The 16594-nt window shown below is 51.1% G+C and overlaps 1 protein-coding gene across 5 annotated transcripts in view; it reads left to right on the forward strand.

Moving 5' to 3' along the window:
• The window catches only part of DNAJC5 (DnaJ heat shock protein family (Hsp40) member C5), a 43149-nt gene that overhangs the window by 11362 nt on the left and 15193 nt on the right, over positions 1-16594 (forward strand). Inside the window, exon 1 of one of the 5 annotated variants that reach the window (XM_074406809.1) lies at positions 272-727. The exons of the other annotated variants lie outside the window; for them this stretch is intronic. The gene's annotated coding sequence lies outside the window, so the exon portion shown is untranslated. Of the gene's footprint in view, positions 1-271; positions 728-16594 lie in introns of those variants that run through there. 5 annotated transcript variants of the gene reach the window in all.

A 16594-nucleotide genomic window follows, 5' to 3' on the forward strand; every position in this document is an offset into this window, starting at 1 on the left:
GGATCATTTGAGGTCAGGAGGTCAAGACCAGCCTGGCCAATATGGCGAAACCCTGTCCATCTCTACTAAAAATACAAAAATTAGCTGGGTGTGGTGGCGTGCACCTGTAATCCCTGCTACTCGGGAGGCTGAGGCAGGACAATTGCTTGAACCCGGAAGGTGGAGGTTGCAGTGAGCCAAGATTGCTCCACTGCCCTCCAACCCGGGCGATTGAGAGACTCTCTCTTAATAAATAAATTAATAAAAATATGACAAGGGTCTGAGTGCAATGGGTCACACCTGTAATCCCAGCACATTGGGGACTGAGGTGGATCACTTGAGCCCAGGAGTTTGCCTAGCCTGGGCCACTTAAGGAGACCCTGCCTCTACAAAAAAATAAAAAATTATCCAGGTGTGGTGGTTGCACACCTGTAATCCCAACTACTTAGGTGGCTGAGGTGGGAGGATCGCATGAGTCCAGGAGGTCAAGGCTGTTGTGAGCTGTGATTGAGCCACTGCACTCCAGCCTGGGTGATACGGTGAGACTCTGTCTCTAAAATAAAATAAATGACAATGGTCAACATAGTACCTTATTCAGAAAAGTCTTGATGTACAGGAAAATAAGGACAGAGAAGAATTATTACCTTTTGTGAAATAGATACTGAGAATCAGTCATGATGTACAGTGCGCGGGAAGCTGACTTGGATTTGAGTTCCAGCCCTGTGGATCCCTGGCACGGTGACCACAGGTAGGTCGCTAGCCTTCCTGAGTCTCAGTCTTCTTAGCCGAAAAGTGCAGCTCACCATCATCATAGCTCACGTTTACTGTGTGCCTGGCGTACATCTGACCACTGTACACAAGCTAACTCCCAGGCATACCTCGCCTGAGTGTTTAATCCCCGTTTGACAGAGAGGAGATTGAGATGGGGAGATGTTGGGTAACTTGCCTGGTCACTGAGTCCCTGCAAATGGCAGCCCAGACAGGTGACCCCAGAGCCACCCTCCCACCCGCTTGACCAGGCCTGTCTCACAGGCCTCTTGGGAAGGGCTCTGTTCAGCAGATGGAGGCACATGGTGAGATTTGCTGAGCTGCAGCTGCTGTGCAGATGAAACAGATGTTGTCGCAAGTTTCGTCAGATCATACTGTCTCAATTTTGAGGTGCACTGCGTGTAACACTTAACATCCTCTGAAATTTAGCATGTTTTACAGTTGGCTTGTCATGGTTAATTTTTACACCTTATATTTGGTTGCATACTAGACTCACGGGAATCATTTGCCGTTTGTCGTAGTTACAGAGGCACTCTGAAACCCTGTGTTTGCTTCACCAGGGACAGCCCGCACACGGGAGGTACTGGCCAGCCGTCCCCCTGGGTGAATTTCTCTAAGAGCAGCCCTAGGCCGGGGGTGAGTGTGGGAAAATTGGGGCTGTTTCCATCAGTTAAACATTTCAGAATGGCTTCCCACTGGAAGTGCTGGAAATACCCAGATGCCATGTGTAGCATTTTTTCTTTTCTTTTTTTTTTTTGAGACGGAGTTTCGCTCGTTACCCAGGCTGGAGTGCAATGGCGTGATCTCGGCTCACCGCAACCTCCGCCTCCTCGGTTCAGGCAATTCTCCTGCCTCAGCCTCCTGAGTAGCTGGGATTACAGGCACGCGCCACCATGCCCAGCTAATTTTTTGTATTTTTAGTAGAGACGGGGTTTCACCCAGTTGACCAGGATGGTCTCGATCTCTTGAGCTCGTGATCCACCCGCCTCGGCCTCCCAAAGTGCTGGGATTACAGGCTTGAGCCACCGCGCCCGGCTGCATTTTTTCTTTTTTAAGAGACGGGGTCTCGTTACGTTGCCCAGGCTGGAGTGTGGAATGCAGTGGCTATTCACAAGCGTGATCCCACTACTGATCAGCACGGGAGTTTTGACCTGCTCCATTTCTGACCTGGGCCGGTTCACCCCTCCTTAGGCAACCTGATGGTTCCCCGCTCCCGGGAGGTCACCACATTGATGCCAAACTTAGTGCGGACACCCGATCGGCATAGCTCACTACAGCCCAGAACTCCTGGGCTCAAGCGACCCTCCTACCTCAGCCTCCCGAGTAGCTGGGACTACAGGCATGCGCCACCGTGCCCGGCCATCTGTAACATTTTATGCACTGTGAGTTATCCACTGTCTGTGTCTTAAGCTTCAGCTCTGCAGTCTACTCAGTGGAAGCCTCCAGTCCACTGTACAGTGGGGGAAATCACAGCCAGGGTGGGTGTGCCTTTTGATTAGTCACAGAATGAACAGGGCAGAGGTCACTAAGTAAATATGATATTGCCAGTAGGATTGTGGTCATAATTTTTTTTTTTTTTTGAGACAGAGTCTCGTTCTTTTCACTTAGGCTGGAGTGCAGTGGCGAGATCTCAGCTCACCGCAACCTCTGCCTCCCGGGTTCAAGTGATTCTCCTGCCTCAACCTCCTGAGTAGCTGGGATTACAGGTGCCCGCCATCATGCCTAGTTAATTTTTGTGTTTTTAGTAGAGATGGAGTTTCCCCATGTTGGTCAGCCTGGTCTCGAACTCCTGACCTCGTGATCCACCTGCCTGAGCCTCCCAAAGTGCTGGGATTACAGGCATGAGCCACCTCACCTGGCCAGTCACAAGTATTTTTATGAATTTATGTGTTCTTTGAAGTTGAGTATTTGAATATTGTGATTACTATGTCCAGATAAAGTTCTAGCCCGGCACAGTGCAGGCATGTGCCTGTGGTCCCAGCTGCTTGAAGTGGGAGGATAGCTTGAGCCCAGGATTTTGAAACTGTAGGGAGCCCTAATCCTACCATTGCACTCCAGCCTGGGCGACAGAGTGAGACCCCATCTCAAGAAGAAAAGAGGCCAGGCGCAGTGGTTCATGCCTGTAATCCCAGCACTTTTGGAGGCTGAGGCAGGCAGATCCCTTGAGGTCTGGAATTTGAGACCAGCCTGGCCAACATGGTGAAACCTCATCTCTACTAAAAATAGAAAAATTAGCAGAGAGTGGTGACGCATGCTTGTAGTCCCAGCTAACTCGGGAGGCTGAGACAGGAGAATCACTCGAGCCCAGGAGGTAGAGGCCGTAGTGAGCAGAGATCGCGCCACTACACTCCAGCCTAGGCGACAGAGGGAAACCGCCTCCAAAAAAAAAAAAAAAAAAAAAAAAAAAAAGACGAGGGTAGTGGGGCAGGTACGGTGGCTTATGCCTGTAATCCCAGCGCTTTGGGAAGCCAAGGCAGGCGGATCATGAGGTCCGCAGATCAAGACCATCCTGGCTAACACGGTGAAACCCCGTCTCTACTAAAAATACAAAAATCATTAGCTGGGTGTGGTGGTGGGCATCTATAATTCTAGCTACCCAAGAGGCTGAGGCAGGAGAATCACTTGAACTTGGGAGGCAAAGGTTGCAGTGAGCTGAGATTGTGCCACTGCATTCCAGCCTGGACGACAGAGCAAGACTCTGTCTCAAAGAAAAAAAGGAGAGAAAAAAGAAAAAAAATTCTTCCTTGAGAGTAGATTTCTCCTGAATCAATTGTTGGTTTTATGCCCTTTCGTCCCAGATGCCAAGTGTTTCGATTCATCTGGCCGGTGATCCTGAGGAGAGCCTGTGGGGGCAGCAGAGGCCTACCGAAGCCAGGGTGCGCCCCAGACTTTGGATCCTGTGGATTTAGGTGTTGTGAGGGTAGAGCGCCAGCACCCCGAATGCTCTCGTGCTCACTGCCTTTATGAAGAATACTTTGTCTTTCACATTTGGGAGTGTGTTAAGATTTTCTGGAATATTTTTGGTCGTAGTAACGTGTCTGCTGTAGCACCTTTATTCTCTAGCATTGTACATAGATGAATAGCTTTAACAGCAGTGCTGTGATGATGAAGGTGTCACTCGTCTTCAGACTCATTCTGTTCCAGGGGTGCTTGCTTGCTCTGGGCCCCCTTTGTATGGAGAGGTTCAAATCTTGCCTGAATACTGGCTGCCCAGGTGTCGTGTCCTGTGGCCTCATTGGTGTCCCCTGGACCTTTTCTCTGCCGTTTGCACCATCAAAAGTGATGTGCGCTTAGGACTGGGAGGGCAAGGCCCCAGGGTGCTTGGGCGCCCGGTGCCCAGGAGGGTAAGAGTAGGAATGTCGCATTGATAATTGGGTTTTGAGAATGTTTGATTCTTTTTTTTTTTGAGACAAAGTCTCACTCTGTTGCCCAGGCTATAGTGCAGTGGCGTGATCTCAGCTCACTGCAACCTCTACCTCCTGGGTTCAAACGATACTCATGCCTCAGCCTCCCGAGTAGCTGGAATTATAGCCATGCACCACCATGCCCAGCTAATTTTTGTATTTTTAGTAGAGATGGGGTTTCACCATGTCGGTTAGGAGGGTCTTGATCTCGTGACTTCGTGATCCGACTGCCTCAGCCTCCCAAAGTGCTGGGATTATAGGCATGAGCCACCATGTCTGGCCTTTTTTTTTTTCTTTTTTTTTGGAAATGGAGTATTGCTCTATCTGCTCTATCGCCCAGGCTGAAGTGCAGTGGCACGATCTTGGCTCACTGAAACCTCTGCCTCCCAGGTTCAAGCGATTCTCCTGCATCAGCCTCGAGAGTAGCTGGGACTATAGCCAGGTGCCAACACACCTGGCTAATTTTTTGTATTTTTAGTAGATACGGTGTTTCACTGTGTTAGCCAGGATGGTCTTGTCCTCCTGAACTGGTGATCCTGTTCAGGAGGATCACCTTAGCCTCCCAGAGTGCTGGGATTACAGGTGTGAGCCACGGTGCCTGGCTGGCAGTACGTTTTTACATGGTTCATCTCAGATTTTAAATTAAGTTTCCCCAGCAGGTTAAAAAAAATGCCAGTTTTATTTCATTATTCATATTAGCAAAGTTTTTATTCAATAGAATGAACCACCGGGCACGGTGGCTCAAGCCTGTAATCCCAGCACTTTGGGAGGCCGAGGCGGGCGGATCACGAGGTCGAGAGATCGAGACCATCCTGGTCAACATGGTGAAACCCCGTCTCTACTAAAAATACAAAAAAGAAGCTGGGCATGGTGGCGCTTGCCTGTAATCCCAGCTACTCAGGAGGCTGAGGCAGGAGAATTGCCTGAACCCAGAAGGCGGAGGTTGCGGTGAGCCGAGATCGCGCCATTGCACTCCAGCCTGGGTAACAAGAGCGAAACTCCGTCTCAAAAAAAAAGAATGAACCAAGGACATCTAAAGCAAAGAGGTAGTTCCCTGCCCCGTCTCCATCTCCCCATCTGCAGCATCACTCCCTGCCCCGTCTCCATGTCCCTGTCTGCACCGTCTCTTCTCCATCTCCCCATGTGCCCCGTCTCTCTCTGCCCCGTCCCCGTCTCCCCGTCTGCACTGTGTCTCACTGCTGTGTCTCCATCTCCCCGTCTGCACCGTCACTCCCTGCTGTGTCTCCATCTCCCTGACCCCATCTCCCCGTCTGCACCATCTCTCCCTGCCCCGTCTCTCCCTGCTCCGTCTCTCCCTGCTCCGTCTCCATCTCCCCGTCTGCACCGTCTCTCCCTGCTCTGTCTCCATCTCCCTGTCTCCATCTCCCCGTCTGCACCATCTCTCCCTGCCCCGTCTCCATCTCCCCATCTGCACTGTCTCTCCTGCTCCGTCTCCATCTCCCCGTCTGCACCGTCTCTCCCTGCTCTGTCTCCATCTCCCTGTCTGCACCGTCTCTCCCTGCTCTGTCTCCATGTCCCTGTCTCCATCTCCCTGTCTGCACCATCTCTCCCTGCTCCGTCTCCATCTCCCTGTCTCCATCTCCCCGTCTGCACCGTCTCTCCCTGCTCTGTCTCCATCTCCCTGTCTGCACAGTCTCTCCCTGCTCTGTCTCCATGTCCCTGTCTCCATCTCCCTGTCTGCACCGTCTCTCCCTGCTCTGTCTCCATCTCCCTGTCTCCATCTCCCTGTCTGCACCGTCTCTCCCTGCTCTGTCTCCATCTCCCTGTCTCCATCTCCCCATCTGCACCGTCTCTCCCTGCTCTGTGTCCATCTCCCTGTCTGCACCGTCTCTCCCTGCTCTGTCTCCATCTCCCTGTCTGCACCGTCTCTCCCTGCTCTGTCTCCATCTCCCTGTCTGCACCGTCTCTCCCTGCTCTGTCTCCATCTCCCTGTCTGCACCGTCTCTCCCTGCTCTGTCTCCATCTCCCTGTCTGCACCGTCTCTCCCTGCTCCGTCTCCATCTCCCCGTCTGCACCATCTCTCCCTGCCCCATCTCCATCTCCCCATCTGCACTGTCTCTCCTGCTCCGTCTCCATCTCCCCGTCTGCACCGTCTCTCCCTGCTCTGTCTCCATCTCCCTGTCTGCACCGTCTCTCCCTGCTCTGTCTCCATGTCCCTGTCTCCATCTCCCTGTCTGCACCGTCTCTCCCTGCTCCGTCTCCATCTCCCTGTCTCCATCTCCCCATCTGCACCGTCTCTCCCTGCTCTGTCTCCATCTCCCTGTCTGCACCGTCTCTCCCTGCTCTGTCTCCATGTCCCTGTCTCCATCTCCCTGTCTGCACCGTCTCTCCTTGCTCTGTCTCCATCTCCCTGTCTCCATCTCCCTGTCTGCACCGTCTCTCCCTGCTCTGTCTCCATCTCCCTGTCTCCATCTCCCCATCTGCACCGTCTCTCCCTGCTCTGTCTCCATCTCCCTGTCTGCACCGTCTCTCCCTGCTCCGTCTCCATCTCCCCATCTGCACCGTCTCTCCTGCTCCGTCTCCATCTCCCCGTCTGCACCGTCTCTCCCTGCTCTGTCTCCATCTCCCTGTCTCCATCTCCCCGTCTGCACCATCTCTCCCTGCCCCGTCTCCATCTCCCCATCTGCACCATCTCTCCTGCTCCGTCTCCATCTCCCCGTCTGCACCGTCTCTCCCTGCTCCGTCTCCATCTCCCTGTCTCCATCTCCCCATCTGCACCGTCTCTCCCTGCTCTGTCTCCATCTCCCTGTCTGCACCGTCTCTCCCTGCTCTGTCTCCATGTCCCTGTCTCCATCTCCCTGTCTGCACCGTCTCTCCCTGCTCTGTCTCCATCTCCCTGTCTGCACCGTCTCTCCCTGCTCCGTCTCCATCTCCCTGTCTCTATCTCCCCATCTGCACCGTCTCTCCCTGCTCTGTCTCCATCTCCCTGTCTGCACCGTCTCTCCCTGCTCCGTCTCCATCTCCCTGTCTCCATCTCCCCGTCTGCACCATCTCTCCCTGCCCCGTCTCCATCTCCCCATCTACACCGTCTCTCCTGCTCCGTCTCCATCTCCCCGTCTGCACCGTCTCTCCTGCTCCGTCTCCATCTCCCCACCTGCACCATCTCTCCCTGCTCCGTCTCCATCTCCTCGACTCCATTTCCCCATCTGCACCGTCTCTCCTGCTCCGTCTCCATCTCCCCGTCTCCGTCTCCCCATCTGCACCGTCTCTCCGTGCTCTGTGTCCCTGTCCCCATCTCCATCTCCCCGTCTGCATTGCCTGTCCTGCCCCGTCTCCCAGTCTGCAGCGTCTCTCCCAGAGGTGCTTGCTGGGGCTCCTTTGCAGCTGCCCGGCGGTGTTGCGCCCAGGTGCTGACACACATACCGACTCCTGTGTCTTCCCCGTCCTGTGTCATTGTCGCTCTCTGTGGTTCCTCCGTGTTTCCTTCATACCCTTGGGTGACTTGGCTTTGCCACACCCCACAGCAACACACAGCACCTGTCGTCTCCTCGGTGTTTCTTCTCCCCTTGTCTCCCCCTCTCCTTAGACATAGTCTCTTCTTTCTAGAGTTGTTCCCCTTGCCCCAAGGCTCCTAACAGACTTTTTTTTCTTTGGGCGGTGGAGGGGGTGAGATGGAGTCTTTCTCTGTTGCCCAGGCAGAATACAGTGTTGAGATCTCGGCTCACTGCAGCATCCGTCTCCTGGGTTCAAGCAGTTCTCCTGCCTCAGTCTCCTGAGCAGCTGGGACTACAGGTGTGCACCACCATGCCCGCCTAATTTTTGTATTTTTATTTATTTTTGAGACAGAGTCTCTCTCTTGCCCAGCCCGGCTGGAGTGCATGGCGATCTCAGCTCACTGCAACTTCCTTCTCCTGGGTTCAAGCCACTCTCCTGTCTCCTCCCAAAGTGCTGGGATTGCTGGCCCTACCTGCCTTCTTAGCGTCTGTATTTTCAGACGCTATCCTCCATTGCAGGATGTGTTATCTTTGTGGCCTGGAATGTCTTTCTCAGCACTTTTCAACCTCCACCCTGACCGGGCAGTGTCTCTCGAGGCCACCTGTCTAGCCACCATCTTGGGATGACCACGGGAGGCTGGGGAGAATAGCGAGGCGGTAATCAGAAGCCTGACACTCACCACTGACACCTGCTTCTGGCCTCTTGCCGAAAGCGTCACTGAGACTTCAGTCCTTACAGCTTGGAATTTAGGGAACCACGTAGGTGCTGTGACTCACAGGGGTTACGTTGATAATTGCTGTTAAAAGCCTTCTTGGCTTCGTAATTGAATGCTTGTTTTAAAATACCATTTTAAGTACTATTATCTATGATGTGGTTAGAAGTGCCAAATAATTTTTACCTTTTTTTCTTGAGACGGAGTCTCACTCTGTTGCCCAGTCTGGAGTGCAGTAATGCAATCTCAGCTCACTGCAGCTTCCATCTCCCAGGTTCAGGTGATTCTCCTGCCTCAGCCTCCTGAGTAGCTGGGGTTGCAGACGTGCACCACCACGTTTGGCTAATTTTTGTATGTGTAGTACAGACGGGTTTCACCATGTTGCCGAGGCCTGTCTCGAGCCCCTGACCTTAGGTGGTCCGCCAGCTCAGCCTCCCAAGGTGCTGGGATTACAGGCATGAGCCACTGCACCCGGCCAGAATTGTAGCTTTTGTAAAAATTTTGGGAATGGCCTCAGATAATTTCAGAGGTTTTCGAATAAAGGTTGCTGAAAATGGAGAGCCCCTGATAAACCTCCCACGTGGAGGTTTGCAGTCAGCCAGAGGCACCTGTGGGTCCCAGGGAAAGATGGGCTGCTCTGTGGGTGCTCCTGGGACCTGGGGTGCTGGACAGGACTTAGACAGATGGGAGCTGGTCTGTACCTCCCGCCACGGCCAGACCAACAAGTGTTAGAGATAGTATAGGACCTTAGGATCAGGAAAGATTTCTTTTTTTTTTTTTTGAAACGGAGTTTCGCCCTTGTTACCCAGGCTGGAGTGCAATGGCGCGATCTCGGCTCACCGCAACCTCCGCCTCCTGGGTTCAGGCAATTCTCCTGCCTCAGCCTCCTGAGTAGCTGGGATTACAGGCACGCGCCACCACACCCAGCTAATTTTTTGTATTTTTAGTAGAGACGGGGTTTCACCATGTTGACTAGGATGGTCTCGATCTCTCGACCTCGTGATCCACCCGCGTTGGCCTCCCAAAGTGCTGGGATTACAGGCTTGAGCCACCGCGCCCGGCAGGAAAGATTTCTTGAACAAACACTGGGGAAAACAGATGGATCGGCTCAGAAAGCCGCTATGTTCAGCAGCCTCAAAGGTGACTTGGAGGAGAGCTGCTGAGCAGCGTTGTGCACTTGAATGGTTCAGATGCCACGTTTGTGTTAGATGTTTTCGCTGCAGTTGGAAAAAGCTTGTGTTCATGAAAAGACACCAGAATAAGTAAGGAAGGAACTGTGAACTGGGAGAGACTTTCACGCTTTTAACCAGTGTCGCGCCGGGGTCCTGGATACATCATGGGGCACCGCGGAGAGAACATATGGAGATGCTCACCCTCATCGGTCCGTATGAGGACGAGGACTCGGGCCAGGCGGGCGCCGGGGGATCTGGCCTTACCAGTCACGGTCGAGGCTGCAGGAATGGCAGCGAGCCCTAAACTCCAGTGCCCTCTGGTGCAGTCCTTGGAGGGTGGTCGGCGCGCCTGGCCGGGCTGAGCTTGCTCATTCTTGGTCACCCAAAAGTTAAGTATACACCAGAAGGATTCTTCCTAAACTGTTTGTGCTGAAAGACCAGATTTAAGTTTTGTAAATTTCCATTGTCACAGACTGATGGTATTTTTGTAAACTACAACAACAGTGGCTGACTAGAAAAGGAAATGGCAGAACATCAACTACAAACCCATGTTGTCATTATGATTAATATTTTGAGGCAGAGTCTCGCATTGTCACCCATGCTGGAGGGCAGTGTGCGATCTCAGCGCATTGCAGCCTCGACCTCCTGGGCTCAAGTGATCCTCTGCCTCAGCCTCCCAACTACCAAGTAGCTGGGACCATAGGCACTCGCTGCCTGGCCTGGCTAATGTTTTTTGTTTTTTTTTTTGAGACACAGTCTTGCTCCGTCGCCCAGGCTGGAGTGCAGTGGTGCGATCTTGGCTCACTGCACTCTCTGTCTCCCAGCTTCAAATGACTTTCCTGCCTCAGCCTTCCGAGTAACTGGGGTTACAGACATGTACCACTATGCCTGGCTAATTACACCTGGCTGATTTTCATATCTTTAGTAGAGACAGGGTCTTGCCATGTTGGCCAGGTGGCTGGTCTTGAACTCCTGGCTTCAAGTGATCTGCCTTCTTGGGCCTCCCAAAGTGCTAGGATTACAGCCATGAGCCATCGTGCCTGGCTTTATTATTATTTTTTAATTTAATTAACTTTTTTTTTTTTTTGAGACAGAGTTTCGCTCTTGTTACCCAGGCTGGAGTGCAATGGCGCGATCTCGGCTCACCGCAACCTCCGCCTCCTGGGCTCAGGCAATTCTCCTGCTTCAGCCTCCTGAGTAGCTGGGATTACAGGCACGTGCCACCATGGCCAGCTAATTTTTTTTGTATTTTTAGTAGAAACGGGGTTTTGCCGGGCGCGGTGGCTCAAGCCTGTAATCCCAGCACTTTGGGAGGCCAAGGCGAGTGTATCACGAGGTCGAGAGATCGAGACCATCCTGGTCAACATGGTGAAACCCCGTCTCTACTAAAAATACAAAAAACTAGCTGGGCGTGGTGGCGCGTGCCAGTAATCCCAGCTACTTAGGAGGCTGAGGCCGGAGAATTGCCTGAGCTCAGGAGGCGGAGGTTGCGGTGAGCCGAGATCGTGCCATTGCACTCCAGCCTGGGTAACAAGAGCGAAACTCCATCTCAAAAAAAAAAAAAAGAAAAGAAACGGGGTTTCACCATGTTGACCAGGATGGTCTCGATCTCTTGACCTCGTGATCCACCCGTCTCGGCCTCCCAAAGTGCTGGGATTACAGGCGTGAGCCACCGCACCTGGCCAACTTTTTTTTTTTTTTTTTTTTTTGACTCAGTCTTGCTTTGTTGCCCAGGCTGGAGTGCAGTGGCACAGTCTTGGCTGACTGCAACCTCCACCTCCCGGGTTCAAGTGATTCTCTGGCCTCAGCTTCCCAAGTAGTTGGGACTGTAGGTGTGATACAAAAAATGCAAAGTTTTTGTATATTTTGTAGAGGTGGGGTTTCACCATGTTAGCCAGGCTGGACTTGAACTACTGACCTCAAGCCATCCACCCACCTTGGCTTCCCAAAGTGCTGGGACTACTATTTTTTTTTGAGATGGAGTCTTTGTCACCAGGCTGGAATGCAGTGGCATGATCTCAGCTCACTGCAATCTCTGCCACCAGGGTTCAAGTGATTCTCCTGCCTCAGCCTCTCGAGTAGCTGAGATTACAGGTACGCGCCACCATGCCTGCCAATTTTTTACGCAGTTTTGGTAGGCGTGTGAGAGGTAGTGCTCCGTGATTTGATTTGCATTTCCTGGGTAGTGGGGTGCTGCATGTCTTCTCACACCTCAGTTGCTTGTTTGCTGTTGACGGTCGCCCGCTCCTGCCAGTGCCTGTGCTCACTGTGGCTGCCTCAGCTCCGTGCTGTCTGCCCCTTGTCACCTACTGCACCTACTGCCCATGAATGTTGAGAGTAACTTGGTGAAACAGAAGCTGAGAACAGCCACATGTCCTTCGGGGGAAGAGTGGATCGATCAGCTGTGGTCCATCCACAGAGTAGAATGTGTCCACACTGGGGATGAATGAATTGAAGCTATACCCGGCAGTGTTGATGAATCTTAAAAGCACAGGGGTTTCAGAAGCAGATCACGCTGGGCACGATGCTGCCTGCCTGTAGTCCCAGCTACTCAGAGCCTGAAGGTGGGAGGAGCACTTCAGCCCAGGAGTTGGAGGCCAGCTGGGCAACATAGCAAGACCTTGTCTCAAAGGAAAAGCAGGTTACAGAAAAGCAAGTACAGTGCTAGGCTGTTTTTTTACGCTCAAGAAATTAAAACTAAATAGTGTTTAGGGATAAACATGGTTTTTTTTTTTTTTTTTTTTTTTTAGCAGTTTCAAAGGTATGTTTCTTCTGTGTTTTACTGGCAGTGAACGTGAGGTAATGTTTTAGAAGCAAGAGAATAACACTAAATTTAAGGTAGTGTATTTGGGGAAGATAGAACTTCCAGGTAATTGGTAATTTTCCAGTTTTTAAATTAGAGATGGGATCGTGGTGTGTATTTTATTACTAAGCATTATAACTTAAATGTTGCATGTATTTCTGCATTTCACATAATACATAGTAAAATATTTAAAACAGAACAAAAATAGGCTGCTTTTTTTTTTTTTTTTTTTTTTTTTGAGACGGAGTTTCGCTTTTGTTACCCAGGCTGGAGTGCAATGGCGCGATCTCGGCTCACTGCAACCTCTGCCTCCTGGGCTCAGGCAATTCTCCTGCCTCAGCCTCCTGAATAGCTGGGATTACAGGCACGTGCCACCATGCCCAGCTAATTTTTTTTTATTTTTAGTAGAGACGGGGTTTCACCATGTTGACCAGGATGGTCTTGATCTCTTGACCTTGTGATCCACCCGCCTCGGCCTCCCAAAGTGCTGGGATTACAGGCTTGAGCCACCGCGCCCGGCCTCATAGGCTTCCTTTTAAGATGTTTTCAAATCTGTTCTTGCAAAGTTCGCCAGCTTTTTCCCCAGCAGTAGGTTGAGTTCAACAGCAACTCTTATAAAACATTTGCTGCACACTGAGATTGTACCTGGAAGTATGGAAATAGAACACACTTATTTTTTTAACCTCTAGAGATCTTTAAGTCTTCTGAGGAGTATGGACCTGCTATGCTGCAAGCTGCTGCAGGCAGGGATTTTTACCTGTTTGGTTTAGTTTGTTTGTTTGTTTGTTTGTTTGTTTTTGTTTTTTGGTTTTTGTTTTTTGTTTTTTTTGAGACTGAGTCTCACTCTTGTTACCCAGGCTGGAGTGCAATGGTGCGATCTCGGCTCACCGCAACCTCCGCCTCCTGGGTTCAAGCAATTCTCCTGCCTCAGCCTCCTGAGTAGCTGGGATTACAGGCACGTGCCACCATGCCCAGCTAATTTTTTGTATTTTTAGTAGAGACGGGGTTTCACCATATTGACCAGGATGGTCTCGATCTCTCGACCTCGTGATCCACCCGCCTCGGCCTCCCAAAGTGCTGGGATTACAGGCTTGAGCCACCGCGCCCGGCTGGTTTATTTTGTTACCACTGAGTCCCAGCTCTGAGGACAGAGCGTGGCATGTGATAGATGCTTCTTAACTGTCTGATAAACAAATGAATGCCACGCTGTGACGGCCCTGACGTGTGCCTAGGCCCAGGACAGTGTCAGAAGAGGGCACACTCTTCTGTGTGGCAGGAGAGGTTTCCTAAGGGCAGGTTCAGTGTTCTGGTTTGAGTGAGCTCTCCAGATGGTAGGGAGCAGGGCAGTGTGTTGAAGAGATGGCAAGGTGCATCAGGGGCTGCTGTGGGGCTTGGTGCTCTGTCTCCGCCCAGACTGTGAAGTGTGGTGGGTGTGGTGGGGAAAGGGGCTGGTGTCAGCAGGACTTGCATCCACCAGTGTCTCATGGGGCTGGCCACCATGCTGGGGCCTCAGGCTATAGCCAGGGTGGTGAAGGAGCCGAGGTCATGGAGTGGCTGCCCTGGCCTAGGGAGGGGGAACACGGGTCCTGGCCACGTCCCAGCATGTGTGCGGTCTTGTCTGCCCAGGCACATGTGCAGTCCCTGGGGCTACTTCCAGCAGCATGGACTGGGATACACTAGATTTGTAAAATGGGCCCCTTGTTGTTTGCTTTTTATTTTTACTTATTTATTTGTGAGATGGAGTCTTACTCTGTTACCCAGGCTGGAGTGCAGTGGTGCAATCTTGGCTCGCTGCAACGTCCGCCTCCCGGGTTCAAGTGATTCTCCTGCCTCAGCCTCTTGAGTAGCTGGGATTACAGGCATGTATCACCACACCTGGTTAATTTTTGTATTTTTAGTGGAGATGGGGTTTCACCATGTTGGCCAAGCTGGTCTTGAACTCCTGGCCTCAAGGAGCAATACACCTGACTTGGCCTCCCAAAGCCTTGTTTGCTTTTTAGATAATGGTGTCACTAAAGGAGTGCCGACTAAATGTTGGAGCTTAGCCCTTCAGAAGTGAAGACTGAGTAACACTGAAGGTTGCTTGCCACTTGCAGCAGGTGCTGTTCATCTAGATGTGGCTGCACACCTCCTTTAACTGTGTTACAACCTTTCTGTTGACATGGGCGTCCCCTTGACTTATTTATTTTTTTTTTTTGAGACAGGGTCTTGCTCTGTTGCCCAGGCTGAGGTCCAGTGGTGTGATCTCGGCTCACTGCAACCTCCTCCTCCCAGGGTCAAGTCATTTTCCTGACTCAGCCTCCTGAGTAGCTGGGGTTACAGGTGTGTGCAACCACGCCCGCCTGCTTTTTGTATTTTTAGTAGAGACGGGGTGTCACAATGTTGGCCAGGTTGGTCTCAAATTCCTGACCTCAGATGATCCTCCTGCCTTAGCCTCTTAAAGTGCCAGGATTATAGGCCTGAGCCACTGCTCTCGGCCCCCTTGGAATTTAATTAAACCACGTTTAGGAAGAATGAAGTTATGAGGTGCTACTTCAAACAGCAGGTGATAAACTCTTAGACTCATTGCCCCAAGAAAATAGAAACTCTGGGCGTGGTGGCTCACACCTGTAATCCTAGCACTTTGAGAGGCCAAGGTGGGCAGACAACCTGAGGTTAGGAGTTCAAGACTTTTCTGTCCAACATGGTGAAAACCCATCTGCACAAAAAAATTAGCCAAGTGTGGTGGTATGTGCCTGTAATCCCAGTTACTAAGGAGGTTGAGGCAGGAGAATCACTTGAACCCCGTGGCAGAGCCAAGATTGCACCATTGTACTCCATCCAGTCTGGAAAACAGGGAGACTCAGTCTCCAAAAAAAAAAAAACCAAAATGGAAAAACATCCAAAAGGATTGGCTGCTGTGATCCCAGCACTTTGGTGACCGTGACCCAAGGCAGTAGGATCATTTGAACCAAGGAGTTCATGACCAGCCTGAGCTGACCAGCCTGAGCAACACAGTGAGACCCTGTCCCTGCAGAAGATTTCTTTTTTTTTTTTTTTTTTTTGAGACGGAGTTTCGCTCTTGTTACCCAGGCTGGAGTGCAATGGCGCGATCTCGGCTCACCGCAACCTCCGCCTCCTGGCTTCAAGCAATTCTCCTGCCTCAGCCTCCTGAGTAGCTGGGATTACAGGCACGTGCCACCATGCCCAGCTAATTTTTTTTTTGTATTTTTAGTAGAGACGGGGTTTCACCACGTTGACCAGGATGGTCTCGATCTCTCGACCTCGTGATCCACCTGCCTCAGCCTCCCCAAGTGCTGGGATTACAGGCTTGAGCCACCGCATCCGGCCTCTGCAGAAGATTTCTACACACTTGATGGCTCACACCTGTAGTCCCATCTACTTAGGAGGTTGAGGTAGGAGGATCACTTGAGTCTGGGAGGTTGAGGCTGCCGTGAGCCATTATCATACCACTGCACTCCAGCCTGGGCGACAGAGCAAGACCCTGTCTCAGAAAAAAAACAAAAAAGCAAAAAGTGGTCTTTTACCTAGATATTTACCATTTCCAGTGCTCTTCATTCTTTTCTAAAAATCTAGATTTTAGCTGGGCACAGTGGCTCACACTTGTAATCCCAGCACTTTGGGAGGCTGAGGCGATGGATCACCTGAGGTCAGGAGTTCAAGATCAGCCTGACCAACATGATGAAGTCCTGTCTCTACTAAAAATAAAAAATTAAGGTTGAGTGTGGTTGCTGACGCCTGTAATCCCAGCGCTTTCAAAGGCCGAGGCGGGCGAATCACAAGGTTAGTAGTTTGAGACCAACCTGACCAACATGGTGAAACCCTTTCTCTACTAAAAATACAAAAATTAGCCGGGTGTGGTGACATGCCTGTAATTCCAGCTACTTAGGAGGCTGAGGCAGGAGAATCATTTGAACCTGGGAGGCAGAGGTTGCAGTGAGCAGAGATTACGCCACTGCACTCCAGCCTGGGCAGCAAGAGTGAAACTCTGTCTCAAAACAAAAACAAAAACAAAAAACTTGGTTTTACTCTGGTATCATTTCCTTTCAGCCCAAATAACTTTGACGTTTCTTGTATTTTAGGTCTTTGTGATAGGTTCTTCTAGCTTCTTTTTATCTGAAAATGTCTTTGTTTCACCTTCATTTCTACAGAGTGTTTTTGCCGGGAATAGAATTCTGTTTTTTTGTTTTGTTTTATTAAATAAATTATATTGTGTATATTTGTCTGGGTACAGTGGGTCACACCTATAATCCCAGCACTTTGAGAGGCCAGGGGAGGTGGATCACTTGAACCCAGGAAT

The sequence above is a fragment of the Saimiri boliviensis genome, chromosome 9, assembly GCF_048565385.1.
Source record: "Saimiri boliviensis isolate mSaiBol1 chromosome 9, mSaiBol1.pri, whole genome shotgun sequence".
Classification (NCBI taxonomy): domain Eukaryota; kingdom Metazoa; phylum Chordata; class Mammalia; order Primates; family Cebidae; genus Saimiri; species Saimiri boliviensis.